This window comes from Ochotona curzoniae, unplaced genomic scaffold (assembly GCF_017591425.1).
Source record: "Ochotona curzoniae isolate NIBS_2020 unplaced genomic scaffold, NIBS_Ocur_1.0 scaffold_4505, whole genome shotgun sequence".
Taxonomy (NCBI): Eukaryota; Metazoa; Chordata; class Mammalia; order Lagomorpha; family Ochotonidae; genus Ochotona; species Ochotona curzoniae.
Genome location: NW_024467118.1, coordinates 48,859,494 through 48,876,957, shown reverse-complemented (window position 1 = coordinate 48,876,957; position 17,464 = coordinate 48,859,494).

Below are 17,464 nucleotides of genomic sequence, written 5' to 3'. Positions count from 1 at the left end.
TTTGAATTTATTGTTTATAAAATGTATGCTATAGCTGTGTGAATTGCTTTCTTTTGAGATGACTTTAGTTGTCCCAGAGTCATTTTTTGAAGAGACTTGCCATCTCCATAGAACTGTCTTTATTCCTTTGCCAAAGACCAGCTGATTTTATAATTCTGGACTTTCTTTTCTACTACACTGCAATATTTTTCTGATCTTTCACCCATACCTGCACTGTCCTGATTATTATAATGTCATAGCAGTTTCACATGTGGGTGCTCAGTCTGCAGCTTTGCTCTCCTTTAACAATGAATTGGCGAGTCTGGATTGTAGGGCTTTCCACAGAAATCCAGAAAACAGTCCTTGCTAAAGAGAACAGGTTGCCCTGGGCACGTTTCACAAGGCCAACCTGTAGAAAGCACAAGAAGTGTTTCTTTTGGTGTTCTCTGAAGATCTCTTGGAGCTCCTACAGGGAAAGTTCACACTGCAGTGCCCTTAGGACTGGGGCTTGATTTTGGTGTTTTAAGCTCTCAAGATTAAAATATATTGATATTCCAGACATTTTCCAACTGTAATTCAGCTTTTCCTACTTCATTGGCAGTTCTGATGGCTGTTCCTACTCTTAGGCTATTTTCTGGAAATGCTGATTCTCTATGTCGGCCTGTCAACCTCTCCCATTTGGTGGCAGTCATTTCCTATTGAGCTTGATTTTCTGATCTAGTAAAAATTGCTTGGGCCCGGCATGATAGCCTAGTGGTTAAAGTCCTCGCCTTGAATGTGCTGGGATCCCATATGGGCACTGGTCCTAATCCCAGCAGCCTCACTTTCCATCCAGCTCCCCACTTGTGGCCTGGGAAAGCAGTCAAGAATGGCCCAAAGCCTTGGGACCCTGCACCTGCGTGGGACACCCAGAAGAAGCTCCAGGCTTCTGGCTTCAGCGCAATTCTGTTGCTGCCACTTGGGGAGTGAATCATTGGACGGAAGATCTTCTTTTCTGTCTTTCCTCCTCTCTGTATATCTGATTTTCCAATAAAATAAAATGAATCTTTTTAAAAAATTGCTGATTTTAATTCTGCTCAAATTCAAAAACGTCGTGTGATGGATGAGAAATCTAAAGTCTTGTGTTGATTTATAAAAATCTGTTTGCTATTGAAACAATCTAAAATTATTTTAATAAATACCTTTTACTGTTATTTTCAGTGATACATTTTAGTGTAGGTATCGATATTTCTCCTTTTTCTTCCTCCCTGCCCAATTTTCCTTCCCACTGTTTCTCCTATAATATTACAGTAATATAGACCTTTGGTAACAGTTGAAAGTTTAGCATTCTGCTGTTGAAGTGTATCATGACATTGTAGGTATAGACAAAGGAAGAAAATCTAGTATCATATTGTCAGGTGTATTTAACAGTTTCATTTTGAATGTTTCTTTATTCAGGAGTGGAGACACATCCTGCAATATATGTTCACTTCTCCATTATACAGTTAATCTGTTAGAGTATATATGTATATATACACACATACACACATATGTATATCTATTTGTTTTGTATTTTGCATGAAGGTTGCCCTATATCAGAAAGAACAGATGGTTTTGTCCTTTTGCAATTGGCTTATTTGAACAAAGTAATCTCTAGTTGGGATCATTTTGTTGGAAATTCTAGAATTTTTGTAAAGACCAAAAAAATTGTAGAATTTTATTCCTTTCAATGGCTGAGTAATATTCCATGGAGTTTCTTTATCCATTCCTTTTTCCATGGGTACCTGGTTTGTTCCCATGTCTTTTACTATTGTGAATTGTGCTGGTATAAATATAGGGTTGCTGGTCACTATCTCATATGCAGATTTCACTTCCTTTGGATATATTCCCAGGAGTTGATAGCTGGGTCATACAGTAGATTAAATTTCAGTTGTCTTAGAACTGTCCATACTGACTTACAGACTGGCTGCACTAACCAACACTCCCAGCAACAGCGGAGTAAGGGACATTTTGCCCCACATCCATGCCAGTTGTTAGGAAGATTTCTGAATGTAGGCCAATTTCACTAGAGTTATGTGTATACTAAAGCTACCAATTTACATTCGTAGATTTTGTACCCTCTAACTTGCCAAACTGTCTTATGAGTTCCAGTGATCTCTTTGATGGGTCATTTGGTTCGCCTATAAAATCATGTCATCTGCAAACAGGGATAATTTAAACTGCTTGTTTCCAATTTGAATTGTTTTAATTTCTTCTTCTTGCCTAATAGCTGTAATGAGGACTTTCAATACTATGCTGGATGACAGTGGTGAAAGTGGACTTCCTTGTTTAGTTCCAGATTTGGGGAAAGTTTCTAGGCTTTACTGATTCAGGGTGATTGCTGACAAAGGATTTTTTTATATATTAAATTGATGTGTTATAGAATGTTCCTCCTATGCCTATCTTTCTTAGGGCTTTTAGCATGAAGTGGTGTTGGTTTTTATCAAATACCTTCTCTATATCTACTGAGAACTTCATATGGTTTTTATTTTTCAATTTGTTGATGTGGTCTATCCCATTTATTGATTTGCAAATGTTAAAACATCCCTACATACTGACATAAATCCCTCCTGGTCCTGGTGAATGATCTGTCTGATATGTTATTGCATTCTATTGGCTAATATTTTGTTGAGGATTTTTGCATCTACGTTCATCTGGGATAATAGTCTGTAGTTCTTTTTCTCTGTTGTGTCTGTCTGGCTTTGGTATTAAGGTGGTGTTGGCTTCATAGAGTTTGGAAGATTTGGCTCCTTTTCTATTATTTCGAATAGTGTGTGGAGAGTTGGGGTAAGTTCTTAATGAAATGTTTGATAGAATTCAGCAGTGAAACCATTTGGTCCAGGGTTTTTCTTTGTTGGGAGAGATTTAATTGCCAAATCAATTTTCATCCTGGTTATATGTTTATTGGGATTTTTTACTTACTTCATGGTTAAGTTTTGATAAATTCTATGTGTTAATCAGAAATCTATCCATTTCTGATTTGTTGGCATATAATTGCTTGTAATACTTCCTGGTTATTCCATGTATGACAGAGTATCTCTTGATGTATTTCCTTTTCCATCTCTGATATTATTTATTTTCTTCTTCCTTCCTTCCATCCTTATTTCATTCCTTCCTTTCTTATGGATTAGTTGGGCTACTGGCATATCTATTTTGCTGATTTTTCTCAAAGATCCAGTTCTTAGATTCATTGCTGTTATGTATTGTTCTTTTGGTCTTTATTTGGTTTATTTCCTCCCTTATTTTGATTATTTTTTCTGCCAATCTTGGGGTTATTTTACTGTTGTTTTTCTAGCCCCATCAGATGCGTAGTTAACTAGTTTATCTGTTGCCTCTCTAGATTCTAGACAATCTAGAATGAAATATTCTTTCTTTTAATGTATACTCAAACTTGATACCTTTATGAACATCTCTTTTCATTGTATTCCTTATTTATTTTACTTTACTGATAACTAAAGTAACATGACTATTAAAACATATCAAAGTATTTAATAAACATAAATATTAACACACAGTGTTTCCATAACCTCTAAGAAAATTTTGGCAAATTTCTGTGTATTTCAGTGTATGTATAATTTTCATCCTCTCTTCCTTGCCTTCTTCCTCCTCTTTCCTTCTTCCTTTACTCACTTCTTCTTTTCCACTCACTTATGTTCATGTATCAAAATGCTCATTATTTCACACATATACATGTGTATATATGTTTATATTTTTATGTATGTATACATAAATAAATAGAATTTAAATTTAAGACAGAAAATAACTATATTGTTTAATTCCATATATGCTAATGTGCATAATGTAATGTTCTAGCTAGCTCCATTCTAATCTAATCTAATCTCAAGTGGTGTAAAAGTGTTCCTTTTTCTAATTAAGAAAAATGTATTTTTGAGAGACTCAGAGAAACAGACAGCTTCCATTCACCGGTTTACTCCCTCAGATGCCTGCAGCATGTAGGGCTGGACCAGGTCAGTGTCAGCATCCAGCCATCCAATCTGCATCTTCTACGTGGTGGCAAGCCTGCAATTACCATAGTCAGCCCCACTGTTTTCGTGGTAACCATTAGCAAGAAGCAGGAATCAGGAGCAGGGTTGGGATTCAAACATGGGCTTCTGACGTGAGGTGTGGCAGATCAACAGGGGATTAACTGCTAAGCCACCCAGCCTTTGAGGTCTTCCTTCTAACCCTGGTTACCTAGGAAGGGATGGCTCTTGAGAAACTTTGAGACCTCAGGCCAGGATGCCATCCAAAGTTCCCAGTTTATTCTGACGTTGCCAGCTGCCAGCCTCTCCAGGTTGTTCTCGCCTTGATCAGCTAAAAAAGTCCTCAGACAGGTTCATTTGCTGATTGCTCTCAGACTTGTCTTCCTGCTTTTCTTCCTTTCCTTGCACAGCTGTAAACGGAATACTTCTTAAACAGTGTCACTTGGTGTGATAATGCAAGAAAGAAACTGTCATTTAAAATTTTTTATCATTATCTTCATTATGTTGAGATTTTGTTCTTCTAGTTTATCAAAATTTTTTCAAATATACTCTTCATGGTTAAGCATAATTCATACATTTTATTTATGGAAAAGAATATCTCCTTCCATGAAATATGTTTAAATCATTTAAACAGAATAAAATAAGAATTTTTTTAACACATGCCTCGTTATTGGGATAAGTGAATTTAAGTATTAAAAATCCTGATGTATGTTGGGAAATTTATCAACTTCTTATTTTAGAAAATTTTAATTTCATTATGCATCAGTTATACAATTTCATTTTCATGAAAATAACTGAAGTACATGTGTTTGCATCTGTTTCACTAACACATTTATGATTTGGTGAGATTTGACCTTGATCACTTTAGCAGGAGCTGCTGATTCTCATCACATCCACACTAGCACAGGAATTCCATGACAATGCGAAACTTTATTCCTACCAGTAAGTTCCTTTAAAAGGCATATCTGTGCTGTAACTCAGATACCAACTGTTATAAATTGAATTCCTATTGCGTGAAAATGAAGTGAAAAGGAAAAGCTAAACACTGCTAATAAGCTTCATTATTTCCTCGTTCTCATTTTCAATGGGAAGTAAAGCAAGTGAGAAGTATTTCTAAAGTGCCCCCAGATATTTGTACTTCGGTGCACATGCCCAATAACCAGAGGTGATAATCCATTTCCAGTTTCTTCTCTGAGTTTTCACAGTGTGAAAGTCTGAATGCTTCAGAGAGAATGAAATACAGGATAAAACAGGCTGAAAATTTTGTGGCAGGTGCCTTAAGGATCTTCAGCTTTCAGATGGAAATGACACCAGCTTTTCTAAAGTCAAAATTATTTAAAATATATAATATGAGATAAATTGTCAGTAACTATTGTATAGTATTATAGCTGTTACTTGAATTGGGGATGTTAGGTGAGTCTATTAAGCAAGGATAGGTTAGGATATGCCACATTCACAACCCCATCACCTGTGACTTGAAATGAGAATTGGTTTCTTATTTGTGTGGAATCCTTTGAAGGTGGAAATAATGTACTGTGACTCACCTACCCTACAGGTGGCACACTGTATGACTTCCTCATATTGACCTAAGCTTTCTTACAAAGGCAAAAGATCCAAGTGGATTTATACCAATGAGTAAAATGTCCCTGCTCATTATACATGTACTTGCTGTTAGTCACAATTCATTAGTTAGATGTAGTAGGTAGTATGCCTCTGCCTAATTGCAACAGGCTGGAACTGGAAGTAACCTCTGAAGGAGAGGAGACTGAAATATGAGTGGACGTAGAAGTTTGTCATCATTAGTTCCATTACAGCATAGACACAGTCGTTGTTGTCCCACTTTTAATTGTTGCCAGATGCAGCTTCACTCTGTTATGTGTAAATTCAATCTCTATAAACAGATGCTTTTTAACTAACAGTGGAGTTGAATTCTGATAATTTCATTCCAAATTGAACATAAGTTGTAATATTTTCTATTTAGCATGGAATTATAAGAATCAATAAATGTCCAAGAATAGAAAAATCCCTATGCAGAATTATTTCAAATAATTTATGTGAATAGCCTACTCTTAAGAAAGTAGAAAATGTTCCCAGTTCCTTAAGTATGATCTTTTCATAATTGCCTCCTTCAAAGGTGTACAGTATGGACATAGGGGGAAATGGTAACTTTAATATGGAAAAATGACCTGTTCATCTCAGCCAGGTGATTAGGGTCAACATCTGTGGACATAAGGATGGTTAATACACAATCTGATGGCACGGGAACAGAGTTCTCTTCTCCTTCCAAAACCCCATAGCACAACCTAATCATGAGAAAAACAACACACATGCTTAGGCCAAGATTTTCTATAGAATTCCTAAGCAGTATGTCTCAAACCTGTCGTTGGTGTCAAAACCAAAAAAACAGTTACCACAGCCATGAGATTTACATCCATTGATTCACTCATCCAAATGTCCTCAATTGCCTGAGCTGAGCCAGGCTGAAGCCTAACAGCCTGGAACCTCATTATGGTCTCTCATGTGGGTGACAGGGGACCTAAGAGTTGACCCATCTTGTGCTGCTTTCCCGAGTGCATAGTGTGGCACTGTATTAGACGTGGAACAACTGTGACTCAAACTAGAGCTGCCATGGAATGCTGGCACTGCAGACAGAGGATTAGCCCAAAGTACCAAAATGGTGGCTCCTAATTTGTTCCTGGTGAGATACTTTGGGGTGCTCACACTCCATTTAGTGCCTGTGTCTGAGTCCATACTCCAATGTTGATCCTATCTTCCTACTCATGTGAACCCTGGAAGGCAGCAGTTGGTGCCTGAAGTAACTAAGTCCTTCTCAGCCACAAAGGAGATGAAGATTGGGACCCTGGCTCCTGGTTTACGCCTACATCACCATTCAGGAAATGAAACAGTAGTTGGGAAATTCTGTCTCCCTTTCTCTTGTGTGTGTGTGTCCATCTCCATCCCTTCAAATCTTCTTTTAAAGATAAATTTTCATACTTAAAACATCTCAAGCACTATAGAATGGTTCAGTGAGTATTCCAAGATGATGCAGTTAATAAATAAGAGAGCCCACATCTGAATCTAGAAAGCCAGGCTCCTGTGCTACTTTGCTGTTTGTCATCTCACATTGATTCTATAGCAATAAGACTAGCAGTAAGCTGCTTAAAGGCCATGTCATGACTTGGTTCCATTTCTCTACCTTAATAGAGTCACCTGTACTGTTTCTGCATTGAAAAATGTTTTTGCAGAATTCTTCATCTATCCCACCCTCCCCAGTGGTTCTCAAGTGTAGTCTCTGCCAGTTCCAACAGCACCAGCAGCACTGGAGAATATTCTCCCACCCCAACTCAAATCAACCCAGTCAGAGACTCTGGATGGAAAGAGTCACCTTTGCCTGAACAAACTCTGGGGAATTCAGGCAGAAAAGGTCCAATAACCACTGGCACACCTTAGGATGGATCATTTGATGCCTGAGTCTCAGTGGGATCAAATCTTTTGTGGGAGGACAGGTTGAACCACATAGCCTTCAGCTTCTTCCTTTACTATCAGTTAGTTCTGTGACCAGAGACTATTATTAAACCTCTGATAGACTACAGGTGTATAGGAAGCTAGAAATGGTGGGTGCCGTGCAATGCTAAGACCCCTGTGAAATCTGAATACCGATTAATGGTGCCAATGAAAGCCCACAGTGAGTTTCCCTTCAACAGTCATCATTAACAGATCAGCTTGGGCCTCTTGCCCATGCAAAGATAAGGCAATACTCCAGACCAACTGAACTCCAAATCCTGCTTTAGGAGTGGCTGTTGTTTGGTTGCAGGTATGTTTGTTGTAGCCCAATGTTTCCTTCACATGGGTTGACTCTGACCGTATCCTTCCAATCTCCTGCATACACATTTCCAAATTGATTCTGGGTCTAAAGTTAGTAGTACAATGGGTTAAACTACCACTTAGACACACACATCTCACAACATAGTTCTGATTCGAGGCCTGGCTGCATCACTTCCAATGTGTTTCCCAGAACATACCTCAGAGGCAGTGCGTACTTCCCCAGTTCTTGGGTACTAGCTGTAGTTCTTGGCTCCTGACTTCAGCCTGGCCTAGCTTTGGTTGCTGCAAACATTTAGCAGATAAAAGATTCATTCCTTCTCTCTCTTCTTCCTTCCCTGTCACTTTGCTTTTCAAATAAAATAAATAAAAGCAATTGTATTCATGTATAACTGATATACTGGGGCAGGGAGAGGATGGGGACAGTATTTGACTCCTTACACTCTGGAGCTTGTGAAACAAGCATTATCAAATTTATTTTCTGCAATGTGATGTGTAAGATCTGTTTACAAAAGGATGAAATATGTTGACTCATATTTGCACAAAACAGAGATTATATAATGAAGGTGTTTTTTCTCCTCTTTCCCGCCTCTTTCTTGGTCCCTCTTCCACCCCTCCAACGCACACTCCCTCCCCAACTCCCAACAGACTTATGTGGGAACAGAATGCTTGATCCCAGACATGCATCACCAGATCAGAAGTTGTGATTTATGCCTGACTGTGATGGCCAATGAACTTCTGTCTCCTTTCTTGCAACAACCCTAACTAACCTATCAGAGCCCTGTTGCAGTTTGTCCAGCCGATCTCCAGCTGGAATGCCACAGTGCTGAAGATGTGAGTATAGGGGAAAGACCATTTAGCTGTAAGCCAGACATGATTAATTGTAAGCCAAGCCCTGCCACAAGCTGGCTTGTGGGCTTTTCTGCATTAGTTCTGTTGTAAGTATTGATGTCATTTGTTTTAGACTCATTTTCTAAAGTGCCCCAGGTACCTCAGAAGGCTCCTATCCCAGAGACCCTGCATGGTGCTGAAGCCTCCCTCCAGCTTCGCTTTATAGTTCCTTCTTCACCTCATTTTTAAGGCAGACTTCCATGTAGAATTCTTCCAAAAGAAATATTTTCGCAGACAAAAACAATCCACTTGAGAGAACAGTTATGGTTCCTTGGAGTTTTGTGAGCCGGCAAGATGACAAATGAATGTTTATATTAGCTTCTCTTGAAATCACTTAGCTTTTCATCAGAACCTTGGCATTCTATAACCTTCTTCCCTCCCCGGAGGCATTTTGAGATGGGAAATTTCCCTCATTGTTCAACTCTCGTCCCATAGCTTTATGCTCTACTCAGAGCAATATCAGAGTCAGCTCAGCTAAGTAGGCACAGGTGCTTTAAGCATGAGCAAGGTGGGGGCATTTTGTTTTCTAGAGAATTTTAGATTTGATTGCTTTAAAATGCATTGCAGTGAAAAATAGAAACCTGGGGAACAACTGGAACTTTATAGCACTCAGGTATACCTTATAGGATGCTATTCAACTTATTTTATATTTGTATGTATGTGAATGTAGATAAAAATACAGTGTATGTCTATAAGAAGACATTTAATAACACACAAGATGAGGGGAAGTAGTGCCAGGAGATTGGCGCCGTGACGGTATTCAGTGATTCCAAAGGTCTAACACAGCCCTAGCTGCAAGCATTGCATGTGAGTACATGCTTCTTCTAGGTCAAAAGCAGTGTGAAATTGCTATGTTAAGCTCATTACAGTGCAAGCAGATAGTCCACATGGTGCAGTGTACATAGAAAAGGTAGCACAATATCTACCAATCTCCAGAGTTGTGATGGTCACTCAGACTGCCATGAGATGCTGGTTAAACTTAATTAAGTAAAAAATTCAGTTTCTTGATCCCTCAGTTGCGTTATGAGCATTCAGTTGCCACATGAGTCTAATGATTTTCCACTAGGTATCATAACTGAACAACATTCCCATCATTCCAGAAAGTTCTGCTGGACGATGACACTGTAGGTGTAATCAAAGCAATGTTGGCTGAGATAAGATAAAAAAAATCTGGAGTTTGATGCTAATTGCATTTTTCATTTTTACCACGTTAGTGGTGAACTTATATGTCTAAACTCTAAGCGAATGGGTGCATACTTTCTCTTTATGATATTGCTTGCTCCTGCACTTCATGTCCTGACTTTTCCAGTGGTCTTGAATATGCATTGTGTGGTACAAATAAATTCACTCTTAGAGGAAATTAATTATAATTGAGCCAGCAAGGGAAATTTTACAAACATCTAGTGATCTGAGATAATAAGAGTTTATATCCAGGAAAGATTTTGAGCAATGACAGACCTTCTGTCTGCTCCCATAAAGCACATCAATGAGTTTGTTCATTTGCACTTTGACCCTGTCTTGTAATAAATCAGTGATCTCCACTGGAGGGAAATTCTTAAATCCATTTGCATTATACACCCAACTCCCAGACCCGCAATGCCATATTAAATCCCCAGAAATGTGGTGGCTGGGAATAGCACAGATATCTCCCCTTCTCAAAGTCACAATTCCATCTCTATGGGCTAAAGTCAAGGTGTCTTCAGGGCTGGTTTCTTTTGAAGGCACTGAGGGGCAACCCATTTCCCTACTGTGTGCGGCTTCTAGAGGCCACGTGTGTCCCTTGGGTTGTAGCCATTTCCTTGTACTACTCCACCATGCAGCTTTTGGGTTACCTCTTGCACTGACTCTGAGCTTCCTGACTACCCCCTCAGAAGGGACCCAATGATTTTGTGAGACCCAATAGGGCAGCGCAGAAAACCTGCTGAATTTTAAAACTCTTAAGTCAGTCACACTGATGGGATCCCTTTAATTCTGTCAGGTCATTTATTCACAGGTTCTGGGGACTAATATGTGGACAACCTCAGGACAGTGGAGGACCTATTCAGCATGCCACACCCTCTTTTGTACACGCCATCAGCATACCCCATGTTCTGCAGCGTATTCACACTTCCAGAAAGTAGAACATACAAAATAACCTCTTGATAGAAGTATACAAGAAAAGTAAGAAGTGTATGGGTGGATGTTGCAGCTTGGCTGCTTCTTGGGACACCTGCGACCTTGTCAGAGCAGCTGCTCCAGTTCTGGTCACTCTGCTTCCAATCCAGCTTCCTGCTAATGCAGCCTGAAAGGCAACAGATTGTGGCTCAAGTGCTTAGACTCCAGTCACTCACATGGGTGATGTGAATACAGTGCTAGGCTCCTGGCTTCAACCTGACTTATCTGTTCTGGGCATTTCTTCTCTTCTCTTCTCTTCTCTTCTCTTCTCTTCTCTTCTCTTCTCTTCTCTTCTCTTCTCTTTTCTCTCTTCTTTTCTCTTCCTTTATCCCTCTCCTTCCCACCTTCTTTCCTTCTTTTCCTTCCTCCTTCCTTCTCTGCCACTCTTTTTTTCCAAATAGATGAGAATAAATAAGCTAATAAGCCTTTAAAAAGTAAAATATTTTTAAAATTCTATCAAATCAGTAAAATATTCATGGCTACTATTTGAATGTGGTAGTCTTGAGTAATGTACGAGTAAGTGTATTTTTTAAAATCTGTTTAAAGTATTTGTCCTTAAAAAGTAGATGATCAGTCATAAGCAGATTATAGTTCTCTGTGATGATATCAAATGAAGTACTGGACGTGAATGCTAATGAAAAGCAAACTTTTGGCTATCTGATGGTACATTCTGTGACATTTCACTGTAGGGTACAGTGTTACTAAAACTCATATTCATAATAAGCAAGCTTCTTCTACTGTTTAAGTTACAGGCTGAATTTGGGAACTACTTAGAGCAGCAGAGGAAATTTCATTCTACTAGTGTATAATGGTTGGACAATTAAAAATATTAAAGGGAAAAATTTCAAGACTACACTTAGAATATAACAGGAAATCTATAATGTTGAGACTATTTAAATCTCTCTGCCTGGTAGAACTGAATTATAGTTCTGGTAGAGGTGCTCATGCTGAGCCTGGACTATGCTGCACCTGTTGGAAACCTGAGGTTCCGAGGTGAAGAGCCCTTAATGGGACTCAGAAAGGAGTCTGGTTCTGTTCACAAGGTTACTGTGCCATCTGGTGGGCATTCTTGGAAGCGACGCAGGTTTCCAGGTGCTCCCTTGGGATATTTGAACCTGCATTTTCATTCTCTTGATGTTCTTGTGCCAAATTCTAACAGGCTGACCAACTTAGGAGACAGACTCCTCAAGGGAGGGCAGAACCGTTCCTCGCACTTGCTCACTGAGTGAATGAACAAATATGGGTAGAAGTTCTGCTTCCTAAATCATCTTCATAAGTTTGTTTTGCCACTGTGACTGGGGTGACATGGAGGGTCCAAGGCAACACACAGTCAGGGGAATAACCTCTGTATAGGAGGAACTTTATCGTGAAGGCTGGGAATGGTTGCTTCTGTATCTGCCTACCTCTGTATTATGTGAGTGTACCTGTAAGAGGGGAATTTGTACTTTTGTATCATCAACAAAACCTTTCATATTCAAAAGTTGTTAATTGCTTTCAAAAATTCAGTGTCAAAAATGCAATGTTATCTTACTGCTTTGCATAACCAAGGAGTTGAGGAATTTTGTTTATGTGCTCAGCACAGAAGATTTGGAGAGAGGCAGGGAGAGAACAGAAAGCTGAGACCATGGAAACATCGAGAGGAAAACACAGCTTAAAAGAAACCGAGGAACTTGGAAAAACTATCCCTGGGCTGTGGGACATAGCAAGACAGCCAGTGTCATCAGAGAAGGCTTGGTGGAATACAGATCAGCACTCCCGTTACATCCTGGAGGTCTGAGAGAGAAGGGCATGGTTCACACTGGGGCCGTCAGCCACTGGGGCTGAGACCAGCAACCCTGAAAGGAGAAATTGATGTCTGGAGAGCACCTATGTTGAACTGTGTTTGCAAAGTCAATTGTGTTTGAATGGAAACAGTTGCTACCGGAAAAAAAAAAAAACCACAAAGAATTTACTTAAACCTGTAGGAGAGTGCCATCTAGTGAGAAAACAAAGAATTCATTGAAAATATTTCCAAGTTGGTCCTTTTGACTTTTTCCCCCTAAAAAAGATAGTAACATATCCTTTATCTTGGGATGCGTGCTTGGTACAGCAGGCCTGGAATAGAGGCTCCACACCTGTTCTGAGTCCAGCTGCCTGATCATGTGCTCCAGGGCGGCAGCAGAGGACGGCTCAAGGACTTGCATCCGTGTTACACACGTTGGCTCCTGACTTTATGCCAGCTCAGTCCTGGCTGTTGTGGACATGTAGGGGGTAAACTAGCAGGTAAAAGAACTGTGCTTCTCTCCTTCTCTCTGTCTGTCTGTCTGTCTGTCTGTCTCTCTCTCTCTCTCTGTTACTCTGCCTTTCCTATATAAATACACAGATGAATAAAACAGCAAACAGTGCTTTATCCTCTGTGGTACCCATGAGGTGTATAGTATGAGATGCATTCTCCACACATACAGGGAATAGGAGGTGGAGATTGTAATGTTTTTATTGGTGTTCTCTTTGGTATTATTGTTAATCAACTCGGCTGTCCCCGAGAAACAGAATAATGAAATCAGGGACTGGGTTGTGGTGTATCAGCTGAAGGCACCACCTGTGATGATGCCAGAATCCCATATCGAAACATAGGTTTAAGTGTTTGTTTCTTTAAGATTTATTTAGTTTTATTGGAAAAGCAGATATGCACAGAGAAGGAGAGACAGAGAAGAAGGTCTTCCAACCGATGGTTCACTTCCCAAGTGGCCGCACCAGCTGGAGCTGAGTCAATCCGATGTCAAGGAGCCAGGAGCTTCTTCTGAGTCTCCCACACGGGTGTAGAGTCCCAAGGCTTTGGACTGTCCTCGACTGCTTTCCCAGGCCACAAGCAGGGAGCTGGATGGGAAGTGGGGCTGCTGGGATTAGAACCGACACCCATGTGGGATCCTGGCATGCTCAAGGCAAGGACTTTAGCTGCTAGGCCACCACTCCGGGCTCTGAGTTTTGACTGCTCCATATCCTACCCAGCTCCCTACTAATGTACCTGGGGAAGTAGCAAAGGATGGCCCAAACACTTAACACCCCTGACACCTGACACACACACACACACACACACACACACACACACACACAGGTAACCTGGATAAAGTTCCAAGTTCATGGGTTCCATTAGGGAATGAGCCCTCAGATAGAAGATGTGTGTGTGTGTGTGTGTGTGTGTGTGTGTGTGTGTGTGTGTGTGTTGGCATGCGTGCACATGTGCGTGTTGCGGGAGGTGTGTCTCTGTCATTCTGCCTTTTTTTTTAAAGATTTATTTATTTGTATCACAAAGTCAGATATACAGAGAGGAGAAGAGACAGAGAGGAAGATCTTCCATCCGATGATTCACTCCCCAAGTGAGCACAACGGCCGGTACTGCACCGATCCAAAACCAGGAACCAGGAACCTCTTCCGGGTCTCCCACACAGGTGCAGGGTCCCAAGGCTTTGGGCCGTCCTCGACTGCTTTCCCAGGTCACAGGCAGGGAGCTGGATGGGAAGTGAGGCTGCCGGGATTAGAACTGGCGCCCATATGGGATCCTGGCACGTTCAAGGCGAGGACTTTAGCCGCTAGGCCATGTCACCGGGCCCCATTCTGCCTTTCAAATCAGTAAATCAGCAAATCTTACAGAATGCATCCCCTTGCTGATACTCATTCCTCACATTGAGTTAATGTGCCTTCCCTACCGAGTTCATGGATGTCATCTTTCCTGCATTTGCCCATGGCTACCAAGTGTGACCAACCTGCTGGGTGCAGGGGAAAACTTTGAATCATACAGAAAAGATAAATGTCATCATCTTTCTAGGAAGACCAGGTAAAATAAACATAACCTGAAAAATGGCTTCCATCTGGGAGCCCCTCTGCTAATGTTAGGAAAAAGAACAAGAATGATAAAATTGCCTGGTACCCAAGGGCAAAAGAGATGGAAATAATTTGTTGAGAGCTGTTTTTGGACAGGTGACTTTTCTGAGTTTGAATTAAGTAGACAATGACAGTAAACTACATGCAGGGTCCTCCAAAGTTCACAAGAATGTAAACTATAAAAAAAAGAATGCATGAATTTCAGCACTGTCTGTGTAATAAAACTATTGTACTTTTAAAATTCTACTCTTCCATCAATTTTTTGAAATACCTTTGTTGTTATGTAGAGTAATTGGGCTCTTAATCCAGAATGAATGACAGGTTTCTTTTTTTTTTTAGAAGTTTTATTTCTTTTACTTAAAAATTTTGCATTACAGAGAGGGAGGGAAAACGGAGATATCTTCATTCACTAATTAACTCCCCAAATGACCACCATGCCCAGAGCTAAGCAGGTATGAAACTAGAATCCAGGAGCCTCCTGCATGTCTCCCACATGGGTGAAGAGTCTCCAGGACCTGAACCATCCACTGCTGCCATCCTGGGCCTTCAGCACTTCTGGAACTGGGCCAGAAGTACAGAAGCAGAAGTTGGGACTTGAACTGGTGCCCGTGCAGGATGCCTTTGTGAGATGGTCTTGGGAAAGGCAGAACTATCTTCCCCAAAAGGAGAGAGATGTGGACTCTGGTCTGAGTCATGAACAAGCTCACACACAACAGGGAAATGGTTTGAGGGCTGGGCAGGGTCTCACAGACCCCCACCTGGCACCAACGGAAGCCCCTTCTTGGGGAACAGGATCTGAGGAAAAGCAGGAAAACAGCTGCCGACATCCAAGGCCGATGTTCCCTGTGGCTGGCTGCAGAGTCCTAGCTGCTAATGCATTCTCTGGCTGTAAACTTGGGAAGATTTCCAACAGACCTGCAGACAATGCTCTCACATGGAGAAAGGGAAGAACTCTTCTGAAGGATGCTGGGGAAGGATTTCAAAAAGCACTTGACACAGAGGTGTGAAAGAAAACCGAGAAAGCCCAGAAGGAAAATGGAGAGTTAGAACAGGCCTTCAGGACCCTGGCCGCTTATTCAAAATGAATACACACTTCTCAGCCTTTAATGAGGCAGAACAATAAATAAGGCCATAAATGAAACATTATAATGCCGAATTTACTATTTTGAAAGCTTTTCTCTAATATTTACCTTTGTCTTCAGCTTTTTATGTATAATTCACTTTATTTTTGAGAATGAGGAAGAGGAAGAGATCATCCATGTGCTGGTTCACTCCCCAGATACTCACAATAAACAGGGCTGGGCCAGGCCACAGCCGGGAGTCAGGAACTTGGCCTAGGTCTCACACAGAGTTAGCAAGGGCCCACGTACTTCACTGTCATCCACTGCCTCTAAGAAGTTGTGTTTCCAATTCATTTCTGTCTGAAATTAGTGACTTTAGGTAATAATTTTTTCCTTTCTGTGCTAACTAGATGATAAGCTTCATGCAGCTGGGGATGCTTTTATTTGTTAATGCCGGAGTCCAGCTCCAGCTGAGAAGGGTGCGTGGATGAGGCGTAAAGAGGAAAGAAATGGACCACTACGATTTAACGATCATAATAGGCAATGTGGGGAAAGCTGTCTGCTTTATTTATACAGAAATAGTCAAACTTTGGTTCAGACTTTTTACCTCATGGTCAAGTGGGTGTTTCTAAGGATAATTCTGCCATTTGTTTTACCTAAAAACAATAGAAATTCCTTGAACATGCAAGGATCCCATATGGGCACCGGTTCTAATCCTGGCAGCTTCACTTCCCATCTAGCTCCCTGTTTGTGGCCTGGGAAAGCAGACCAGGACAGCCCAATGCTTTGGGATCCTGCACCCGCGTGGGAGACCTGGAGGAAGTTCCTGGCTCCTGGCTTTGGATCGAAACAGCACCGGCCGTTGCACTCACTTGAGGAGTGAATCAGTGGATGGAAGATCTTCCTCTCTGTCTCTCCTTCTCCTCTCTGTATATCTGACTTTGTAATAAAAAATAAATAAATCTTTAAAAAAAAGTTCCTACTACAATTCTTATTCTACAACTCAATTTTGTAGCACAAAGAAAAGGAGAACCTAAAGATCAAGGAAAGAATGAAACCCTAAATACAGGTCCCTACATTAGCTTAAGGTCAATGGGGACAGCCAAGACAGTGTGAATAATAAAAGGACCTTTTGCAAGACATTATTATTGACATTGACCTCCAAGCTCACATTGAGTAAAAAAGCCAGCTCCACAGTAGCAAACAATGCCTGCATGGATTAGAATTCTGCAGGGTGGTCCATGCAAAGGAAGGTACAGCTGCATTCAGGTGGTTGTAGAGACATCCGCCGGGCCCTGTCATGCAGCCGGAAGTTCCCTGCGACCCTGCCTGCAAGGGAACAACACTCTTCACACCTTCGTGTCCCCCCACATCCACTGCACAGACCCCAACATGTTAACCATTGCATCCTCAAGGCTCAAAGTGATGCTGTTACTTAATTGTGCCTAATAAATATTTTTTTTACATTGAATTAATTGTATAATTATTGATCAGGGTTGAGAGCTATTTGGAGGCAGCTCAAATTCAAGTTTATTGGACTTTGTCAGAATAGTAACTGTGTAAATATTTGTGCAAGGGAGACAAATCGAGTCCTGTTTGCAGAACCTGAGGACTCTAGCCTTTGGGTTCCAATTCGATTTCCCTCGTGCTATGGATAGACTTTAGCTCGATCGCTCTTCAGTACACTTACTGTGT